A 23,499-nucleotide genomic window follows, 5' to 3' on the forward strand; every position below is an offset into this window, starting at 1 on the left:
TTTAAATTACCTACATCCGTACATTCTTATTGTGAATCATTTTAAACAGAGGTGCCCAAAGCCTGCATCTTAGCCCCCTCCCATAAGGTTGCACAAATATGTATCATATTTGTGCAACCTTCTTCTTTGCCTAGTATTTAAAAACTTGAGCTTAGGAGCCAAACTGGTTTTGACTAGCCACTGTTAACTTTACAGTTGGGTAAGTTAATTTCTCTGTGCCTCAATTCCTTGGGTATAAAGTGGGAACAATAAAATGTCTATCTCATACCATGTTGAAGATTAATTAGTTAATCCATATAAAAAACTTGGAATAATGCCTGGAAGATAGTAAGTGCTCAGTAAATGTTAGCTATAATTCCCATATGTCTTCCAGTTAACATGTTTATGTACCAACCCTCCACAGATTAATCTTTGTCTGATATACCCCAAGAGTTACACCTTCTTGGGTAAGGTTAAACCCTGGCAAGGATTTTTAAGTTTTTTCGTGAAAGTTTTCTTTTTGGTTTCAAGCTTCATTTCTCTCAGATTATGCTGCTAGACTAAGTGAAAATAGAGTTGTACACCTTCAACTCTTACTGTATCTCTTATGATGTGTATGATGCTTATAGGTATGTATGAATAAACACCTATTTTTGGGCTATGATAGTTTTATCCTATTCATAAAAGTATCTGAGTCAAAGCTGGACTCAGGAATCTCTTGTTTCTGGAAAGGTATGTCAAATTTTCTAAGATTCCTTCCATCTATTTTGAAGGACGGGTCATTTGAGTTTCTTTTTTGTTTCACAGAATTCTAATAGTTTTGAAAGTGTCTTTGATATATTTTTCATGGCTTGTCAGCAAGAAGCAAGGACACTAAAAGTCACCTCTTTTTAATATTTTTTCCTCCTGTATTATTTTAGGGTTCTCTTAGATTATTATGTACTACTCTTTCTGCTCTATTTTAGAAGACTTCTATGTGAAAACAAATTAACATTTACTGAGTATTTATTATGTGTCAGACTGTTTTTTAGTGCTTTACTCATTTACTCATTATCTCATTTAATCCTGTCATCCACTTATGAAGCAGATACTATTATTATCTTCATTTTAAAAGCTGAGGAAAGTGAGACACAAACTGAGTAATTTGTCCAAAGTCACAGAACCTGTCCTGTTGAGTAGAGGGGTGCTGGTCTAGTTAATGAACTCTTTTAAGGTTTCCTAAGGTGAATGTGGATTTAAATAAAACAGAAAAGCCAAATGTCTCCTAAAACAGTCACCATAACAAATCTGGTTTTGCTTGCTTGTGAGAAGGAAAATTTGAAATTATGTAGCTTCTTAAGTATGGGGGGAAATGATTATTTTTCTTGACCATACTTAAATGAATATAGCTGTTTTGCTTCATTAGGAATTGAGTGGATAGAAATCACTACCTAGCTAAGAACCAAATACATGTTTAATATGAATTAGAATGAGTTGGTTTGTAGATTACCATTTAGCTGCTATTCATAGAAACATGCAGACAGAAAGATTTAACTGCAGCAGTTTGGAACTGATAATTGGAAATGGTTCTTTTGTTCTATTAAATAATATTTGAATGTCAGTCAGCAGAAAGTTGTGCAAGAAATGAAAAGGCAGGAGAAAGGTGACTTATGGGTCTTATAATTAGAATGTCACTGATAAGTGATGGTCTACAATGTAAATGTGCATTAACAATCGACATTTATATAGGGACTGGAAGGACTTATAGTATGTGGTGGTTTTTGTTCTGGGGTCTGTCTTGTCAGAGAAAAACATTGGCTTTTCTTCAAATAGCAATTCATTTTCTGTTGAAATATGGTAAAGTACAAAGAGTCAGTGACATTTAAAATAACAAGTATGCTGATAAAATTTTTGGCTTTCCTGTGAAGTGTGCCTACAAATAGTAATGTTTTCCTCTTCCATCTTTTTTATTTTTAATTAAAAAAATTTTTTTAATTGATTTTAATGAAAAGAAGGTAGAGAGAGAGGGGGACAAAACATCAATTTGTCGTTCCACTTATTTATTCATTCACTGGTTACTTCTTGTATGTGCCCTACCTGGAGATCGAACCCGCAACCTTGACTATCGGGAGGACACTCTAACCAACTGAGCTACCCAGCCAGGACTTTTTCTCCTTTTTTTTAGGTTTATGTAGTTTTATGTTTTGTGTGTGTTTTTTTTTATTTATCTTTATTGTTGAGAGTATTATATATCCTCCCCCCATTTTTTAAAACTCTCTTCATCTTTTTTAACTCCATTCTCTTATTTGAAAATTGCTTCTGAATGTTCATCAAAGTTATGATTCTTGGTGTACGTATCTTTTACAGCAGTGTCTTGAAGGGTAGTCCAGAGGCCTCTGAGACTCTTTTAGGATTCAAAACTATTTTCATAACAATACTAATACATTACTTGCTTACAGGTATACAGAGGAGTTTTCCAAAGGCCACATGATGTTCAACCAACTGAATGCAGAGATAAGACAGGAGAATCCAGCTGTCTTCCTTAATCCAGACATTAAAAAGACTTACAACAGATGTAAAATAAGGCCACTCTTCTCACTAGATTTGCAGTGAGAAGCACTGGGGTTTATTTCTACATTAGAATATTACAGTGACCCCAGTGTCGGTCAGAATGTCCCTGCCCTCTCTAGTGATTGGGTAAACTGTGAGTGGTCACAGGCAGTGCCCACCACACAACACCTCCATGTAGCTTCTAGTGACATTCAGATAGATTGGGGCTGTCTCTCCCAGTCTAGAGAAGTGAAAATTCTGTTCCTTTTTCATAAATTGTGCTAAAGGGCAAGTTCTAAATTATAAGGAGCTGTTGGAAATCTCACCTTAAAGGAGAAAGGAGGGTTTGTTGTTAAGTGGAACACCACCAACCTTGCCAATTGTTCTTTGCATTGATTGTTCTCAACTTTGGGAGGACCATAGGACCTTTTAGGACAGACTTTTATTTTTCAGTGTTTATTAAGCACTAAGTCCTGTTCTAGGGGGCCGGAAATAAGTCAGTGAACAAAATAAAAGCAAAAAACCTCTACTGTCATGGCACTTCCATTCCAGCCTTTGAGTCCTTTGCCCTTGGCTGTGCTTCCCTTCCAGAGGAATTGATGGTAGTGGAGCTTGAACACTGACTGGTGTTCCTTATTGTCCGAGTATTGAAGATAGAGTGAAACTGCTTGAATATGTGTGTGTGTGTGTGTGTGTGTGTGTGTGTGTGTGTGTATTTTAAAGGCACCAAATTATTTGGGACTTTTCATATCTTACATGGAACCCCATTATAGAAATAAAGGTGGGTCTATCCAATCACCCTTGTTGTGGTTGTTTTAATCTTCATTTGTTTTCAAAGTTAGTGCTACATTTGTTAAGAAATTTAATTTAAAAAATTAAATACCAGTTGATGTTAAATTTATTCTAATTATTTTCTATTATTTGAAGAAAAATGTTCATATATGTGTGAGATGTTCCTTGCCTGGTGAGTTGCTCCCAAGACCCTGTAATTTGTTTAATCCACTTTTATACAGAAAGAGATTGCTTGGCTCATTAGATTCTGTCACTGAATAATGGCTTGAAGGTTAACTAATTCGGCCATCAAACTCCTGCTCACCGACTAGATGTCTGTCATATCACTCACTAACTTCAGCCATTTCCAAATGCAGAGGATGGGGAATACTGTTAGAATATTAATGGAAAAAGAAACTGACATTCAAAATGTGAATGACCAAAAATTGTCTCTAAAGATTATTTTAATTTAAAATACACTTTAATAGAAGTTCCTTTTTAAGAAAAAAAGGGGGGGGGGTGGCATTTGTTCTTCCCTTCATTGAAGGTGTGAAAGGAGCTTTTTAATCAGAACTCACTAAATGGCTGTTGTCTTGCAGCATTGCTACCGGCCAGGTGCCCTAGTCTCAGCTGTGCCTGGTATACCAAAGACCAGACATCCAAGGTTCAAATAAAACACATCTTCTGCCAAAGTGGAAACTACATCGTCATTGGGCTGCTTGGGGTGAGGAGGGGGAAACAGTGAGGGATCCTTTTAAAGGTGTGCAACCAAATTTTTTTTTTTTAATTCCACACCTTACATCCACCCTTACAGGTTTGCGGGAGCCTCTCATTCCTGAGCCTTTCCAAAGTTCTGAAGTTCTAACCAGCTTGCTTGTTTATTTCATCCACATCAGCATTTAAGTTTTAGCATGCCCTTATAATTTTCCATTCCTCCATTTACTTTCTAGATTCTAAAATTTTGATTATACTTCTCATCTGTTGTTGTGTCATTTTCTCCCATTCTTTCTGTCCTTAAGAATTTATGCCCTTTTTTACTCCTTTTTTAAGAAATTGATTTCAGAGAGGAAGGGAGAGGGAGAGAGAGATAGAAACATCAATGATGAGAGAGAATCATTGATCAGCTTCCTTCTGCACGCCCCCTACTGGGGATCAAGCCCTGACGGGAATCAAACCCTGACTTCCTGGTTCATAGGTCATTGTTCAACCACTGAGCCATTCTGGCCAGGCATGCCCTTTTTTTACTCTTAATGTGATTTTATTATGATTTTGAGAGGAAAGGCAGTAAATGTATATTCATTCTGCCATGTTTTCCTAGAAGCCCAGATTTTAACATAAATTCTCAAGTGCATGCAACATACCATGAATTATGTTAGACACTTGGTCTTTTCTCTAATTTAAAAATCTTGTCAAATTCTATTGATGTTTAGGAAATTCATTCACATTTGCATTATTTGCCTACTACTTTTTTTTTTTTAAATATATTTTATTGATATTTTATAGAGAGGAAGGGAGAGGGATAGAGAGCTAGAAACATCGATGAGAGAGAAACATCGATCAGCTGCCTCCTGCACAGCCCCCACTGGGGATGTGCCCGCAACCAAGGTACATGCCCTTGACCGGAATCGAACCCGGGACCCTTGAGTCCGCAGGCCGACGCTCTATCCACTGAGCCAAACCGGTTTCGGCTTGCCTACTACTTTTTGAGCACCTTCTATATGCTAGGTACTATTACATAAATTATCTCATTTAATCATCACATCAGCTCTGGGAGGCTTATATTTATTATTCCTCATTTTAATGAATATGGAAAAAATTCAATGTCACAGCCCTAGTAAAAGGTAAGGCCAGGTTTGAGACAGGTTTCTAAAATAAACTGCTTTCTATTTTACCTCCACTAACTCTTTATTGGATATTAGGTAGGTAGCTATTGTGGGTTTTTAAGCAGGGGAATACAGTAGAGGATGAAAATGCTGTTTTTGTTTAATACAGAGATAATATTTAAGATTAGTAGTAGATCTACAAAGATGGGAGGCATCAAGATCAACTTAGTTAAAGTAGTAATTGTGCAGATATGTGGTGTTACAGATCTACATTTGGGGGGGAAAGGGTAGTGGTAATAATGGGGAAGGTATTTGGGTTCAGGAAGCCAGGGGAGCATGTGAATCTAGTCTCTTAAATGAGCTATTGTAGCAAAGAACCTAAACCAGTGTCTGGTTCTATCATTTCTGAACAGAAATTAATAGGCCTCAGAACCTGACTTGACTGTGACATGAGTAAGGAGTGAAAGAGAATATCAGGTTTTCAAGTCAGGTGAATAGAGTGCATATCTAGGACTGTTGGAAAGGTAGGGAAAAGTGCAAGGGGAAATGGGTAAATTTAAACAACTTCCATGTGAATTCATGGTTTTTTGAAGATGTGAACGGTAACATGTCTTCTGTATTTCCTTGTTTTTTTTTACATTTATTTGAATGTCCTGTAATCACATCATACACGATACACGATTACAGAAAGTCAACTTCATACAGCCATATTGTTTCTTGGTAGGTAATATGTACTTGTATTTTGAAGCCAATCTTTAGTATTTTTCAGATCTGTAGTGAGAGTGTCATTATTTTTTTTTCTTTTCAAAACAAGTACTCTGATTTCATTAGTATACACAGTATTTGTGCAAATCAATTTAAAAGACCAAGAACCTAGTGTAAAAGACATGAATTGACAATTCACATAATGAGGGGGGAAAAGATCAATAGTTACCATAATTAAAGACATACAAACAAAATATGTAGGTATATATAAAAATTTTCAAATGTCAGATTGAAAATTATTTAAGCATGTCAATCTCCAGTATTGGGGAAGCATTCACTCTCAGATACATACTACTGATGGGAAGAAAAGGAGTGAGTGTAAATTAGTGCAACCATTTTGGAAGACAGTTTGATGACATCTATCCAAAATTTAAATGCATATATCCTGTGACACAGCAATTTGTCTTCTGTAAATTGTCTCACAGAAACATTTGCATAAGTGAGTCATGATATATGCCCAAGAATACCCATGCTGCATTGTTTGTAATAATAACACACTGAAAAGAGCACAGTTCCTTACTTGTAGGGTAGTTAGTTAAATGAATTATGAAGCCTATGCCATAGAATATGATACAGTCTTTAAAAAGAGTGAGGTAAAGCCAGATACATGTGGAAATGTCCAAGAGAATATTAAGTTACAACGAGCAAGATACAGAATAATATAAATGGTAGGATTTAATTAATATTAAATATTATATTTCTATTTTATTTATTTATTTTTTAATCTTTATTGTTCAGATTATTACAGATGTTCCTCTTTTCCCCCCCCATAGCTCCCCTCCGCCGGGTTCCCACCCCACTCCAGGCCTCCCGCCCCTCCCCCCCACAGACCTCGTCCATAGGTGTAAGCTCTTTGTCCAATCTCTTCCCACATCCCCCACAACCCCTTCCCCCTGAGAATTGTCAGTCTGCTCCCTTTCCATGCCCCTGATTCTATTACATTCACCAGTCTGTTCTGTTCATCAGGTTTTTTATTCATTTGATTTTTAGGTTCACTTGTTGATATATGCGTATTGTCACTTTGTTGTTCATAATTTTTTATCTTTACCTTTTTCTTCTTCCTCTTCTTAGAGGATACCCTTCAGCCTTTCATGTAATACTGGTTTGGTAGTGATGAACTCCTTAAGCTTTTTCTTGTCTGTGAAGCTCTTTATCTGCCCTTCAACTCTGAATGATAGCTTTGCTGGGTAGAGTAATCTTGGTTGTAGGTTCTTGCTGTTCATCACTTTGAATATTTCTTGCCACTCCCTTCTGGCCTGCATAGTTTCTGTTGAGAAATCAGCTGACAGTCGTATGGGTACTCCCTTGTAGGTAACTGTTTTTCTCTTGCTGCTTTTAAGATTGTCTCTTTGTCTTTTGCCCTTGGCGTTTTAATTATGATGTGTCTTAGTGTGATCCTCTTTGAATTCCTCTTGTTTGGGGTTCTCTGTGCTTCCTGGACTTGTAAGTGGATTTCTTTCACCAGGTAGGGGAAGTTTTCTGTCATTATTTCTTCATATATGTGTGAATATATATGTTTTTTAATATTTTGCTCTCTCTCTCTTCTTCTGGCACCCCCATAATTCGGATGTTGGTACGCTTGAAGTTGTCCCAGAAGCTCCTTACACTGTCTTCATATTTTTGGGTTCTTTTTTCTTTTTGCTTTTCTGGTTGGGTGTTTTTTGCTTCTTTGTATTTCAAATCTTTGACTTTATTCTTGGGATCCTCTAGTCTGCTGTTGGATCACTGTATATTTTTCTTTATTTCAGTCAGTGTATACTTAATTTCTGATTGGTCCTTTTTCATATCCTTGAGGGTCTCACTAAATTTCTTTTTTTCTTCTTTATTTTTTTTAGGTTTACTTTAATAAATCTTTATGTTCAGATTGTTACAATTGTTCCTCTTTTTTCCCCCCATAGCTCCCCTCCACCCGGTTCCCACCCAACCCTCTGCCCTTACCCACCCCCCCTGCCACTATCCTCATCCATAGGTGCACGATTTTTGTCCTGTCTCTTCCCGCACCCCCCACACCCCTTTCTCCCCAGAATTGTCAGTCCACTCCCTTTCTATGCCCCTGATTCTATTATATTCACCAGTTTATTCTGGTCATCAGATTTTTTATTCACTTGATTTTTAGATTCACTTGTTGATGGATATGTATTTGTTGTTCATAATTTTTATCTTTACCATTTTCTTCTTCTTCCTTTTCTTAAAGAATACCTTTCAGCATCCTATCTAATAAAGAGGGAATATGCTAATTGACCATCACTCCGTCACAAAGATAGCTGCACCGACAGCTGAGACCAAATTCCCATCAGGAGCCTTAACGAGCAATCAGCAGGGACCTGAGGCTACGCCCTCACCTGCCCCCATGGGGCTTGACAGCGGACCTCAGGCCACATCTCCCACCCAGCAGGGCTTGACAGGGGATCTCAGGCCACGCCCCCCGCCCTGGAGTCAGGCTGGGGGACCTCAGGCCAAATCCCCCGCCCCAGTGCCAGGCCAGAGGACCTGAGGCCACGCCCCCCGCCCATCAGGGCTTGATGGGGGTCCTCAAGGTGCGCTTCACGTCCTGGTGCTGGGCTAGGGGACCTCAGGCTGCTCCCCCCACCCCAGCGTCAGGCTAGGGGACCTCAGGCTGCGTCCCCAACAGGTGGGGCTTGACAGGGGACTTCAGGCCATGCCCCCTGCCTAGCTGGGCTTGACAGGGGACCTCAGGCTGTGCCCCCCACCCAGCGGGGCTTAACGGGGGACCTCAAGGTGCACCCCCAGTGCTGGGTCGGGGGAACTCAGGCCACGCCCCGGCCCAGCGGGGCTTGACGGGGGACCTCAGGCCATGCCCCCACTCAGTGGGGCTTGACAGGGGATCTCAGGCTGTGTTCCCCATCTGGCGGGGTTTGATGGAGAACCTCAAGGCACACCTCCCACCCCAGTCTGGGCTGGGGGACCTCAGGCCATGCCCCCATCCTGGCGCTGGGCCAGGGAACCTGAGTCTATGCCCCCTGCCCAGCAGGGCTTGACAAGGGTGGGACTGGCCAGGTCTGGATCTAGCCCAATGTGGGGGGGCGGCCGGGTCTGGATCTCACGCGATTTTGAGGTGCATGTGGGTGGAGAGGGACTTGACTCTGGGTCCTGTGGTGCGCCCCAGACTCTGACAGGAGAAAGGTTTTCATATATATTTTACTAATTTTCTTTCAGCTCTGACACTTCTATTATAGAGAAAGGGCAAATAGCAATATTAAATTATTTCCTTTAATTAATCCCCTTTTAATGTGCATGAATTTCGTGCACCAGGTCACTAGTTTCATATAATACTGGTTTGGCGGTGATGAACTCCTTTAGCTTTTTCTTATCTGTGAAGCTCTTTATCTGACCTTCAATTCTGAATGATAGCTTTGCTGGGTAGAGTAATCTTGGTTGTAGGTTCTTGCTGTTCATCACTTTGAATATTTCTTGCCACTCCCTCTGGACTGCATAGTTTCTGCTGAGAAATCAGCTGACAGTCATATGGGTGCTCCCTTGTAGGTAACTAACTGTTTTTCTCTTGCTGCTTTCAAGATTCTCTCTTTGTCTTTTGCCCTTGGCATTTTAATTATGATGTGTCTTGGTGTGGTCCTCTTTGGATTCCTCTTGTTTGGGGTTCTCTGCGCTTCCTGTACTTGTAAGCCTATTTCTTTCACCAGGTAGGGAAAGTTTTCTGTCATTATTTCTTCAAATAGGTTTTCAGCATCTTGCTCTCTCTCTTCTTCTGGCACCCCCATAATTCGGTTGTTGGTACGCTTGAAGTTGTCCCAGAGGCTCCTTACACTGTCTTCATATTTTTGGATTCCTTTTTCTTTTTGCTTTTCCGGTTGGGTGTTTTTTGCTTCTTTGTATTTCAAATCTTTGACTTGATTCTTGGGATCCTCTAGTTTGCTGTTGCATCTCTGAATATTATTTTTTACTTCAGTCAGTGTATGCTTAATTTCTAGTTGGTCATTTTCATATCCTCGAGGGTCTTGCTAAATTTATCGGCCTTTTCTAGGAAATTCTTGAAAAACCTTATAACCGTGGTTTTGAACTCTATATCCAGTCGTTTGCTTTCCTCCATTTCTTTCATTTGTGACCTGTTTGTCTCCGCATTTTGGCTGCTTCCCTGAGTTGATAGAGTGGCTTTGTGTGCTAGGTGTCCTATAGGGCTCAGTGGCTCAGCCTCCCCAGTTACCTGAGGTGGACACTCTTGGTGCACCCCTTTGTGGGCTGTGTGCACAGTCTTGTTGTAGTTAAGCCTTGATTGTTGTTGGTATCACTGGGGGGAATTGACCTCCAGGCCAATTGGCTGTGAGGATCAGCAGTGTCTATGATGGGAGAACTTCTGTGCTAGAGACATCTTTATGAGACAAGACTTGCTTCGGTGAGGCGTTGGTGCTCACTGAATCTGCCCCCTGAGTGTGTCCCTTATGCATCTGAGGAGTTGTAATCTGGATGGTCCCACTCTGACCCCTGGGTATACTGGCTCTTGGATCTCCAAGGAGGTGCTAATTTAGCCTCTACCTGAGGCCACCCAGCAGGAGCTATGGAGAGATCTCAGATTTCTCTTCTTTGTTTGGGTTTTGGAGGTGCCCAGATGAGGCCCAGCTATGAAGCAGTGCAAGCTGCTGCAGAGCCTTGGGCCTTCTTTTGGATGTTCTGGGTCTCACTGACTCAGCTGCAGTTTGTTAGGTAAGTTTAAAATTCAAAGGACCAGACCATTCATATGCAAAAGCCTCTGTGCTCAGCTTGGATGGGGCTGAGTCTCAGGGCAGAGCAATCAGCAATGGCTTTGTGGGGTGGGATCTCAGGGCGGAGCAAACAGTGATGGCTTCCAGTCAGCCTTGCCCTAAGAGGCCCCTGGTTCTCAGTGTCCCACGGTAATCGCTGCAAACACCTCTGAGAGAAAGCCGCCCTCAAGTTTCACCTGCTGCCAGACAGTCTAGTTTCTCCCCATATGAGTCTGGGTCTCCAGAGTCTCGCCCGGAACTGGAGTTCAGAGTAGTCGGAAGCTTTTGTCTCCCTCCTGATTGAGAAAGCCAGCTGCGTACTCAGTTGCCAGCCCTCTCCGCACACACACGTGCCTCTGTACCTCTGCCTTCCGCAGCTCCTATAAGTCTTGGTGTGCTTTTCTCTTTCCTTCTAGTTGTAAAATTTCCACTCAGCCAGTCTTCCTGTGGTTCTGGATAATGTCCATTTTGTCTTTTAGTTGTATTTTTGAAATTGTGCGAGGCAGCAGTTTAGGTGTTTACCTATGCCGCCATCTTGGTTTCTCCTCACTAAATTTCTTGGAGGTTTCTAGAAGATTCTTGAGTAACCGTATAACTGTGGTTTTGAACTCTATATCCAGTATTTTGCTTTCATCCATTTCTTTCATTTGTGTCTTGTTTCTTTGTCTCTGCATTTTGGCTGTTTCCCTGTGTTTGTTTCTATGTACTGGGTAGCTGCTAAGTCTCCTTGAGCTGATAGAGTGGCCTTGTGTGGTAGGTGTCCTATAGGGCCCAGTGGCTCAGCCTCCCCAGTCACCTGAGGTGGACGCTCTTGGTGCACCCCTTTGTGGGCAGTTTGCACAGTCTTGTTATAGTTAACCCTTGATTGCTGTTGGTATCACTGGGAGGAATTGACCTCCAGGCCAATTTTCTGTGATGACCAGCTGTGTCTACACTGGAAGATCTGTTGCGCAGGAGCCACCCTTATGGGGCGGACTTGCTTCAGTGGGGCTTTGGTGCTCACTGAGTCTGCCCCTTGAGTGTGTCTCTTATGAATGTGAAGAGTTGTAATCCAGTATGGTCTCACTCTGACCACTGGGGTGCACTGGCTCTTGGATCTCTAAGGAGGTGCAAGGTCAGCCGCTGTCTGGGGCTGCCCAGCAGGAGCAACAGAGACATCTGCAGATTCCTCCTCTTTGTATGGGGTTTGGAAGTGCCCAGAGGAGGCCCAGCTGTGAAGCAAGGCAGGCTGCTGCTGCCAGGCCTTGGGCCTTCTTTTGGAAGCTCTGCGGCTCTCTGACCCAGCTGCAGTTTGACAGGTTTTAGGTGGAGAAAGGACAGGCCATTCATATGCAAAATCTGATGCTCACAGCTTAGGTGGGGTTGTAAATTGTGTGGGGCGGGGTCTCTGGGAATCACTAGGGCAGAGCAAACAGCAATGGCTGCCAGTCAGCCCTGCACCTGAGAGGTCCCCGGTTCTCCGTGTCCAGCACCCTGGTGCAGGAACAATGATCACTGCGAGCACCTGTGAGAGAAAGCCACTCTCACATTCCTGTCCCGATGCCAGACAGTCCAGTTTCTCCCTGTGTGTGTCTGGGTCCCCCAGAGTCTCACCCAGAACTGGAATTCAAAGCAAGCGGAAGCTTGTATCTCCCTCCCGATTAAAAGAGCAGCACATCCATGTGCCAGCACTTTCCTCGCCTCTGCACCTCTTACCAGTCTCAGTGTGCTTTCATCACCTCTCTAGTTGTGAAACTTCCACTCAGCCAGCTTTCCCACGGTTCTGGGTGGTAGTTGTTCTGCTTTTTAGTTGTAATTTTGATATGATTGTGAGAGGCAGCAAGTATAGGTGTTTACCTATGCCGCAATCTTGGTTCTCCCTAAATGTTATATTTCTAAATGCATAAAATATTCCTGGATATGTCCTTCAGAAGTACACTCAGTTAACAGTAGTTGCCTCTTATAGAGAGGCAACTGGAGATGGAAAGCAGAGGGAAAGTTTTACTCTTGAAATTTTTATATTCTGTAAAATATTTGTTTTATTATTTTAAGTATATAAAATTAATATGAAAAAACCAGGACTCCAGTTGTCCTTTGCTAAACTTACATTGAACCTTGCTTTCCATATTTGTTTATTTTATTTCTTCCATCACCATACATAATTTTTAAATACATTTTATTATGGAAAATTTTAAACTTTATACCCCTTTCCTCTTTCTTACCCTACTTCTGGATTATTTGAAACAAATCCTAGACATTATATTATTTCCATCCATAAATATTAAATTATTTGCCTCCCAAATGTAAGAATTCTTTTTAAAAACATAACCACAGTAATTTTCACACATAAAATTTGACAGTAATTCCTTAATATCTCCAAAAGCTAGTAGTCAATGTTCAAATTTTCCCAATTACCTAATTTTTTAAAAAGTTTCATTGTTTGGCTCTGGCCAGTGTGGCTTAATTGGTTAGAGCATCATCCCATACACCAGAAGTGGCTGGTTTGATTTCCAGTCATAGCACATACTGAGGTTGCAGGTTTGATCTCCAGTCTATGCACATCCAGGAGGCGACTGACCTGTGTTTCTCTCTCACATGGATGTTCTTTTTTTTTTTTTTTTTTTTTGCAACTTTGGATACTTTTACCATTTAATTTGCTAACAGAATTTTTATAACAAATTATTTTTAACCAAATCATATCTTAAAAACTGTTTATATAGAAAACCCAGGAAAAAAAGTGAACTGTTCATTGTTGAAGACCTTAAATTACATTATTACAGTAGAAAATACAGGAGGTAGAACATAACTGAAAAGACTAATGCAACATTAGATTCAATTCTATAGCTCCTGTAGCTACTTAAAACATGGTTTTAGAAACTAAACCCAATATACTATCTAATAAAAGAGTAATATGCAAATTAACCATCACTCCGCTACACCCACAAGCCACGTCCACTAGCCAATCAGGAGCGAATATGCAAATAAATCCAACCAAGATGGCTACGGCCACAGAGAGCAGGAGGGAGGCTTGGGTTTCCCCGGCAATGGAGGAAGCTAAGCTTTCCGCCTGCCCTTGCCGGCCTAGGCCTCCACTCAAGGCTACAAAGTTTCAATGATAGAAGATACATAAACCCAAACAGAAATGGCAGCAGCCACGGAGCTGGAAAGAGCAGGAGGCTAGGGTTGCCCCTGGTGATGGAGGAAGCCAAGCTTTCCACATAACCTGGCTGGCCCAGGCCTCCGCTTAAGGCTACAAAGTTTCAATTATAGAAGATACATAAATCCAAAAAAAAATGGCTGCGGCCATGGAGCAAGCAGAAGGCTTGGCTCCGCTCCAGGCTACAAAGTTTCAGTTGTAGAAGATAAATAAATCCCAGATACCAGGGCCTCCGCTTGGGTCGCCAGGGGGTGTAGCTGGCCTGCAGACCACCACAGGCCCCTCGCCCAGGCCACCCCACGCCCCAAGGGAACCCCAACCCTGATCCGGGACACCCTTCAGGGCAAACCAGCTGGCCCCCACCCATGCACCAGGCTTCTATCCTATCTAATAAAAGAGTAATATGCAGATTGACCATCACTCCAACACACAAGATGGCTGACCCCATGTGGTCAAAGATCCTGCCCCCATGTGGCCACAAGATGGCCACCACAAGATGGCCAGCAGGGGAGGGCAGTTGGGAGGGACCAGGCCTGCAAGGGAGGGCAGTTGGGGGCGATCAAGCCTGCAGGGGAGGGCAGTTAGGAGGGACCAAGCCGGCAGAGTAGGGAAGTTGGGGGCGATCAGGCCTGCAGGGAAAGGCAGTTGGGAGGGACTCAGGCCTGCAGGGGAGGGCAGTTAGGGGTGACCAGGCCTGCAGGGGAGGGCAGTTGGGGGGGACCCAGGCCTGCAGGGGAGAGCAGTTGGGGGGGACCAGGCCTGCAGGGGAGGGCAGTTAGGGGTGACCAGGCCTGCAGGGGAGGGCAGTTAGGGGTGACCAGGCCTGCAGGGGAGGGCAGTTGGGGGGGACCCAGGCCTGCAGGGGAGAGCAGTTGGGGGGGACCAGGCCTGCAGGGGAGGGCAGTTAGGGGTGACCAGGCCTGCAGGGGAGGGCAGTTAGGGGAAAACGGGCTGGCAGGGGAGCAGTTAGGCATCAATCAGGCTGGCAGGGGAGTGGTTAGGGGGTGATCAGGCTGGCAGGCAGAAGCAGTTAGGGGCAATCAGGAAGGCAGGCAGGCGAGCAGTTGGGAGCCAGCAGTCCTGGATTGTGAGAGGGATGAGAGGGATGTCCGACTGTTGGTTTAAGCCCGATCCCAGTGGGATCGGGCTTAAACGGGCAGTGGGACATCCCTCGAGGGGTCACAGATTGGAGAGGGTGCAGGCTGGGCTGAGGGACACCCACCCCCCCCCCCCCCGTGCACAAATTTTGTGCACCGGGCCTCTAGTTTCCAATAACCATAGAAACAGTTAAAATTTGCCATGAAAGCCCTTATATCATGCTTGATATAGGGAGGTAGGAAGATGTAAAAATCAGGATACATGAGACATTACATTTTATCTACAACTCCTGTTTACTGAGGGTATAGTTTCAAAATTTAATCACCTTCTTCAGCTTCAGACTCAAGATTCTTCTTTAGCATTTTTAAGCCACTCCACAAACTTTCCTTTGCTCAAGGAAGACACTTTTCCCCTTTGCAACATGTGCATCTTTGTACCATTTCAGAATGGGTTCCTCACTCAGGACTTCAGCTTTATAAAAAAGCACCACTGTTTTCTGGAAGGCTTTCATGAAATGAATGTTATCGTAGCAATACTCCTGAATCTTCAGTAGCAGTCAGCACAGACTGACCTTGAGTAGTAAAGGCAGTGAGGAGAGGGCTGTATTGTTTCATGTGTTGATGGTTTGCTCTGCTATAAGCTCCTCTTTTTTGTTCCATTCCACGGTGCTCATTACACTGTACCAGATTAATCCAATGACAATGGGTTCTGGAATGTTGGGATTTTTTTTTTCCCAATCTCCTCCTTGACATACAAAATTATATCCTTAAATGGATCACCACGGGACATCTGTTCTTGATGCTCTTTCTGGAGTTCTTTATGAACTCCTATGGTTTGCTGATTCTGAACATATTCTGAAAGCTCTTTTAAGCCTGCCTCAGTGAAATATTTTGTGAAGTGTTCAACGCTTTGTTTATTAGCAGGAAAAAATTCCATCAGTCTGTTATCCATGCTGACTTTCCGAAGACTTGAAGCTACTGCATTGATGTCTTTTTTATTTATCCATGATTTAAAGAGCTTTACATCAAAAGCTGCTGAAACCCCTTCTTTAACCAAATTCTCATTATAAAGACTATTAAGAATGGATTCAACCCTAACTGGTTTGGCTCAGTGGATAGAGTGTCAGCCTGCAGACTGAAAGGTCCCAGGTTCGATTCCGGTCAAGAGCATGTACGTTGGTTGTGGGCACATCCCCAGTAGGAGGTGTGCAGGAGGCAGCTGATCGATGTTTCTCTCTCATCAATGTTTCTAACTCTCTATCCCTCTCCCTTCCTCTCTGTAAAAAATCAATAAAATATGTATTTTTTTAAAAAAGACCATGAATCCTTAGAGGAGCAGGGCAATAACCAAACTTTGCTCACTTGGTTAATTAAAAAAAAAAAAAAGAATGGGTGCATTAATTGTTCCACTAGCTAGGAAAACACCAGTCAGCATAACCAGCTTGTTCCTCTCCGACTCCAAAAAACCCTTTAAGAACAGCAGCAGCTTTTTCACTTCATCTTCAAAACCTTTCTCCAGGTATTTGTAGTGCCTGATTAACTTGTTAAAAACCTGAGCAAATGCTTACATGGTCTCTAGGTCTTCTTGTGCTGCAAACACACAGACACCTGTATGCATCATGTCATCTGCCAGTGTGCCACCTGGGGCCAGCATTCCCCCGGCCACCAGAATGTCAGAGTGTTTCTGCATATTGGCGGTAATCAAGTTTTGCTCCAGAAGCATCAAGAAACTTTGCTACTGTTTCCAAATCAGCACCAGTTTCACTTAAGCCTTGAATAATACAGTCTTGAAACTGAGTAGGGTCAAACCTCTCTTTTTCATATCTTTTTCTGGTTTTAAAACACTAGCCTGATAGCATTGACTTTTGCTGCTTTAGATTATTCATAAAAGACACCCGAATTTAAGGCGAAGAGAAAAGGGCCAGAAATTCCAAATGTCTCTCTTTCTTGACAATTTTTTATTGATTTCAGAGAGGGAGAGAGAGAGATAGATACATCAATGATGAGAGAGAATCATTGATTGCCTGCCTCCTCTATGTCCCCCACTAGGGATAGAGCCTGCAACCTGGGCAGGTGCTCTGACCAGGAATTGAACTGTGACCTCCTCATAGGTTGATGCTCAACTGCTGAGCCACACCAGCCAGGCTCTCATCAGTTTTTTAAAAAACTTTCCTTGTTTGAATTAGGATCCAAATAAAGTTTAATCATTGCAATTGTTGATATTATCTTTCTCTTGCCTCCCCTACTCTTTTTTCTTTCTTTTTAATCTGCTTATTAAACTATCATTTATCCTAGAGTTTCCTTTAGTCTGAATATTGGTGACTGTATCCCAGTGGTGTTCAGTTAACATTTATTGTGTCCTTTACTATGTTATCTGTAAATCTGTAGTTAAGTCTAGAGCAGGCGTGGGCAAACTTTATGACACGAGGGCCACAATGGGTTCTTAAACTGGACCGGAGGGCTGGAACAAAAGCATGGATGGAGTGTTTGTGTGAACTAATATAAATTCAAAGTAAAGGAGCAGAGGGGAGAGCAAGAGAACCCTCCGCTCTTACGGCTCCGCTGGCCAGATAGAACAGCCAAACGGGCCGCATCCGGCCAGTGGGCCGTAGTTTGCCCACGGCTGGTCTAGAGGCTAATTAGATTTAGTTTTTTTGTTTGTTGAAGAAATAGTAAGTGTTGGTGTATATTTCCATTTGGGGCTACCATCCTGTCTGGTTATCTTTTTGTGTGCGTGATGTTAGTATCCATTGGTGATCATTGCCCAGGTCTATCTATAATAATCTATAATAATAAAAGCATAATATGCTAATTAGACCGGACGTCCTTCCGGACGAAGCTGGGGCTGCAAGGGAAGCCCGAGTCCCTGGTGTCTGCCGGCAGCCAGAGGGAAGCCCAGGTCCTGGGTGCCAGAGGGAAGCAGGTGCTGGCAGCCAGGGGAAGGAAGGCCTACTCTTGCACCAATTTTGTTCATTGGGCCTCTAATTAATTCATAAGAGTCTTTCATAAATGGAACTCTTAGCTAGTGGCTTTGGCTAATGTATTAAGGTATACGACATTTACGTACAGATTATTGTAAACATTTCTAACTTTTTATATTTTCTGCAACTATTCCCATTGGTGTGCTAGTTTATCTTTGTACCCTTTCATCATGGTTTAAAGTCCTCTATTTGATCAGACAGACCATCTTGTTTTTCAAACCCCAATTAAAACATTACTTTGGGCCCTGACTGGTTTGGCTCAGTGGATATAGAGCGTCAGCCTGCAGACTGAAGGGTCCCGGGTTCAATTCCAGTCAAGGGCCTGTACCTTGGTTGCAGGCACATCCCCAGTAGGGGGTGTGCAGGAGGCAGCTGATAGATGTTTCTCTCTCATCGATGTTTCTAACTCTCCCTCTCCCTTCCTCTCTGTAAAAAAACAATAAAATATATTAAACAAAACACACATTACTTTTGCTTTTTTAGCTTTCATCTGGATATTTTTCCTTCTGTAGGTATGTAAAAGGAATCTTAGATGTAACTGTTAATTTGTCAAAGAAGACACTAAAGTAAAAAGTTATTTGTTTATTCATGTAATCTTTCATTCAACAAAGTTAATTGGTACCTACTATGTTCTTGGCACCATTCCTACCTCAGGTTGGTGATAGTTGTGACATCATCAGACAAGCAATTAGAGTGCAAAATGGCAGATGCTGAGTAAGGGAAAGTACATGTGTGTACTCTGAGAGCACATAGAAAGTACACTTAACCCAGTCCTGGGGAGCAGGTTTCCTGGGTGAAGGAGCGCTGTATTGATGTGAAGGATAAGCAGAGTCAGGCTAAGGAAGAAGTGGGTGGCCAAGGTAATGATGAAAACGTCCTGGTGGGAGGTGGGGGGGGGCGGTGTGCAGCTTGTGGAAAGGTCTAGAAGTGAGAGAGCAGTTCCTTAGGGGAACTAAAAATAATTTAGAACAGCAGGAAGGTAGCTATGGTTTGAGGAAAGAGGGATGGGTCAGGGGTGTGTGCAGAATCAGACCACAAAAGACTTGACAAACAATGAGTGTGGACTTTATTCCCAAGGCAGTGAGAAGGACATATTTGGGAATTAGGGTGAATGCAGAAAAACCTTTTAAAAGATAGTTACAGTAATGTGGACTAGAACTGATAGTGATCTAACTTAGATTAGATGCAGTGAAGATGGAAGTAGGTGTTTTTTGCTTTTTGTGTATGTGTGTGTGTGTGTGTGTGTTTTAATCCTTACCCAAGGATATTTTTCCATTGATTTTTAGAGTGGAAGGAGGGGGAGAGACAGAGAGAGACACATCAATTGGTTGCCTCCCAAACATGCCCCAACCAGGGCCCGGGATTGAGCCTGAAACTGAGGTACGTGCCCTTGACTGGAATTGAATCCAAGACCCTTCAGTCTGCAGGTCAATGCTCTCCACTGAGCCAAACTAGCTAGAGCTGGAAGTATAGTAGTTTTGTTCATTCCTGCAGAAAATAAATACTGAACACCTCTATTTTAAAATACTAGAGGCCCAGTGCATGAAATTCGTGCATGGCGGGGTGTCACTCAGCCCAGCCTGCACTCTCTCCAATCTGGGACCCCTCGGGGGATGTCCAACTGCCCTCAGGGATCAGGCCTAAACGGGCAGTCGGAAATCCCTCTCACAATCTGGGATCGCTGGCACCTAACTGCCTCTTCCTGCCTGCCTGATCACCCCTAACCAGCTGTGCCTGCCGGCCTGATCACCCCCTAACCGCTCCCCTGCCGGCCTGACCGCCTCCAACTGCCCTCCCCTGCTGGCCTGATCGCCCCCTAACTGCTTGCTCTCCCGTGCCGGCCTGATTGCGCCTCTAACTACCTTTGCCTTGGCCCACATCACTGTGGCTTTGTCCAGAAGGAAGTCAGATGTCCGGTCGACCTGGTCTAATTAACATACTACCCTTTTATTAGTATATACTGAGTGGCCAGATTATTATGATCTCTGAATGCATAATAATCTGGCCACTCAGTATATATCCTATATAATAAAAGGCTAATATGCAAATTGTCCCCTGGACCAGGAGTTTGACCAGCAGGCAGGCCGGCCGGCCAACCACCCATGTCCCCTCCCCCTGGCCAGGCTGGCCAGACCCCACCCATGCACGAATTCATGCACCGGGCCACACACACACACACACACACACACACACACACACACACACACTGAGTGGCCAGATTATTATGCGTTCAGAGATCATAATAATATGGCCACTCAGTGTACATGTTTTCATTGATTTCAGAGAGAGGGAGAGATAGAAACATAAATGCTAAGAGAGAATAATTGATAAGCTGCCTCCTGCACACCCCACACTGGGGAATGAGCCTGAAACCCGGGCATGTGCCCTGACTGGGAATGGAACCATGACCTCCTAATTCATGGTTGATGTTCAACCATTGGGCCACACCAGCCAGGCCTAAGCACCTGTTTTTTGGTAGGTGCTGTTCTAGGCATTTGGGATTCAGCAGTGACAAAAATACATAGAACTTCTTGCCCTCATGGAGCTTCTAGTCTAGTGGGGAGGAAGACAACAAATAAGTAAATATATACTATATTTAGATAGTAATTGCCAGGAAGGAAATAAATCAGGAAGGGGGATGAATAGAAGGGAGCATTAAGCGGGGAACAATTTTATGTAGCATGACCAGCAAAGGCTTCATTGAGAAGTGTGAGAAGCTTCATTTGAGCACACATTGAAATGAAGTGAGTAAGCAAGCCACGTGTATATCTGAAGGAAGAGCATTCGAGGCAGAAAGATTGCATAGCACTGAGATCAGAGAGTACCTGTGTGTGGAAGGAAAAGTAAGGATGCCACTGCTGAAGAGGAGTCTGTTAGGGGGAGAATAATGGGAGATGAGGTCAGATTATATATGCTTTATTGGTCATTGTAAAATGTGATGGAGAGAAATAGAGTCTTGAATCATAAGGAAGAATCAATAGGATTTAGCGAACAACTGGATATGGGAGGTGGTGAAGAGGAAAGTCTTGGTCACTGAGATAGGGAACACAGTGAACTCATAACATGAACATTGTAATTTTATTTAAGAGAATAAAGCAGCTGGAGCAGACAAGCTTAGATATCTATTACCATGCAACTCTCTTTTTTTTATTACACTAGAGACCCAGTGCACAAAATCGTGCATGGGTGGGGTCCCTCTGTGGGTCCCCACAGACTTGCTGTACATGGGGTTGTATTTGTAGCCCTTGCCATAGCCCAGGTCCTTCATGAGCAGTGGGACGGGGGCAGAGGCTGCTGGTGGTTCTGCAGGCAGGCTTTGATGTTGTTGTAGGTGCTGTACACCTCAATAGACTTTGGGGCTGTGGCAAAATAGACTACACACTGGGCAGAAGCACCTCACATTCCGGCATGCCTATGAAGTGACAGCCCTGGTAGTTGGCCACTGCTTGTGGTAATGCGGATGGGTCTGCCAGACCTATGTCTTCACTGGCAAACCTCACCAGCCTCCTTGCCACATACAGAAATCCTCGAAATCCTCTCCTCCTTTGAGCATGTGTGCCAGCCAGTAGAGGGAGGTGTTCGGGTCTGAGCCCCACATCGACTTATGAAGAGCAGAGATGCAGTTGTAATGCTCTTCTCCTGCTCGGTCATATAAAATGTGAGACTTCTGGAGGCCTTCCGTCACATCATTCTCAGTGATCAGAACTCTACTGGGAGAATAGGCTTGCCCACTGTTCTTACAAAACATCTTCCTGGAGCTTAACCTGTCCAGCACTGCCAGTTGCAGTCCATTCAGTCCAATTTGGACTCCCCAGCAAAGTTAACCTGCATTGCTATACTGGCTAGGCGCGAACCTCTCCACCCCCACGGGGCCTGGAGCCGTGGCCCACACCCACCCGAGCCACTCCGCCTGGGGCTCTGCATGGGGTGGGGGTGGGGGCAGGGCAGCACCTCGGAGCACCAGCATGTCTTTATTTTTAAAAGACTGCGCTACACACCCAGGGCCCCCAGCGCTGCCCTGGCCTGGGCTAGGGACCACTGGCAGTTTGAAGGCCGGCCACACCCTTGATCCAGGCAGGGTTCCCCTCATGGTGACGGGTCTTTTGGTCATTTTGGTTGTGAATGCCTCTTGGCCTTTTATTATTATGCTTTTAAGGGACTTTTCTATAATAAGGTTCAAAGAAGGTTGAAAGGACATAACCTACCATATGGCTCAGTACAAATTTTATTTTTTAAATAATTTTTTACTTTTTAATTGCAGTTGATGTACAGTATTGTTAGTTTCAGGTATACAAAGCCATGATTAGACATTTATATAACTTATGATCACCCCAGTAAATCCAGTACCCATCTGACACCCTGTATAATTATTACAGTATGATTGACTATATTCCCTATGCTGTACTTTACATCCCTGTGACTATTGTGTAACTACCAGTTTGCACTTACTAATTTCTTCACTTTTTTCACCCATTACCCTACCCCTTTCCCATCTGGTAATCATCAAAATGTTTCTGTATTTTTGAGACTGCTTCTGTTCTGCTTGTTTGTTTGTTTGTTTTGCTTTTTAGATTCCACCTATAAGTAAAATCACATGGCATTTGTCTTTTCTCTGACTTATTTCACTCAGCATAATACCCTCTAGGTCCACCCATGTTGTTGCAGATGGTAAGATTTCATTCTTTTTTATGGCTCAGTCATAGTCCATTAATGCAAATTTTATTGAGCCCTTTGTGTGTTTTGCTTTTGTGTGTGATTCTTCTATTTTTATTTTTTGAGCAGATGGGTAAATATGCTTGGAGGCCAACTTTAATGGCTAAATGTCACTTTAGCGCTGAGATAAATAACCAGTTGAAAAAATGCAGATATAGAGCCACACCTCAGCCTTTGTAGCTGAAGATGATAACCATTAACCAGTGATTGCTATCTAGCCAGCAGGACCCCACCAGCTGCCCACACTAGTCCATGATTTGTAGCTGCAGACTCCATGTGCTAAGTTTGGCACAGTCTGCACCTGCCATCCTCTTCAGAAAGAAATATTCCAGGTGCTCATTGATACTCCCCAGATTATCCGCCACTGTGATTTCTCTGAGTCTCCATTGGTGCTGTATCATTTGAAGTTTTGCTTTAGTGTGTCTTCAAAGTGTTTCTTTTTTCTGTTCTGCTTAAGTTATCTCTATTCAGCCCATCACACAGCAGCTACTTGGGAATGCAAAGCAGAGAATTTCAGAAAGCAAGCTACTGAAAGTAATGGAGTTTATTAATATAAGTTCTTAATGTTTAAGTGTGTCAAGTTTCAAGTTGTGCAAGCAATACAGGGGTCTAAAAGAAGGTAGTTTTATTTTTTATTTAGGGTATGTGTATTAAAGCTGGGGACAGTGAAACAAAGGAAGGGCTTAAAATAGAAGAGGCAACAGGAGTGAGCCTAGGCAGAGATGCCTTGCCCTTAAGAAATGTGAGGAAGAGGAGACTGGGCATGGCTGCCTTGGCCCTTTAGAAAGAAAGTCACAGTGAGTCTGCTGGGTTGTGTGGACTCAGGAAACAAGCTACTAAGGCAAAAGAAGTGCCTTTGGAGAAAGAAAGCAAAGATAAGGTGCTTTAGGAAAGAAGGGAGGTAAGGGGTGTGGGCATGATTAAGGAGAGAGAGTGCGCCTAGAAGAAGGTAGTTTTATTTATTTATTTTTTAAATATATTTTATTG

The 23,499-nt window shown here is 43.1% G+C and overlaps 1 protein-coding gene and 1 pseudogene across 3 annotated transcripts in view; one reads left to right on the forward strand and one right to left on the reverse strand.

The window, feature by feature from the left end:
* The window catches only part of USP49 (ubiquitin specific peptidase 49), a 112,646-nt gene that overhangs the window by 47,182 nt on the left and 41,965 nt on the right, over nt 1–23,499 (forward strand). The window lies entirely within an intron of this gene.
* On the reverse strand, nt 15,137–16,658 carry LOC308246352 (eIF5-mimic protein 2-like; annotated as a pseudogene). The gene is made up of 3 exons: nt 16,460–16,658; nt 16,229–16,370; nt 15,137–15,916 (listed from the first exon to the last, which is right to left on the reverse strand). The product of its transcript is annotated as an eIF5-mimic protein 2-like (transcript).

Source organism: Plecotus auritus (assembly GCF_963455305.1).
Source record: "Plecotus auritus genome assembly, chromosome: 4".
Classification (NCBI taxonomy): domain Eukaryota; kingdom Metazoa; phylum Chordata; class Mammalia; order Chiroptera; family Vespertilionidae; genus Plecotus; species Plecotus auritus.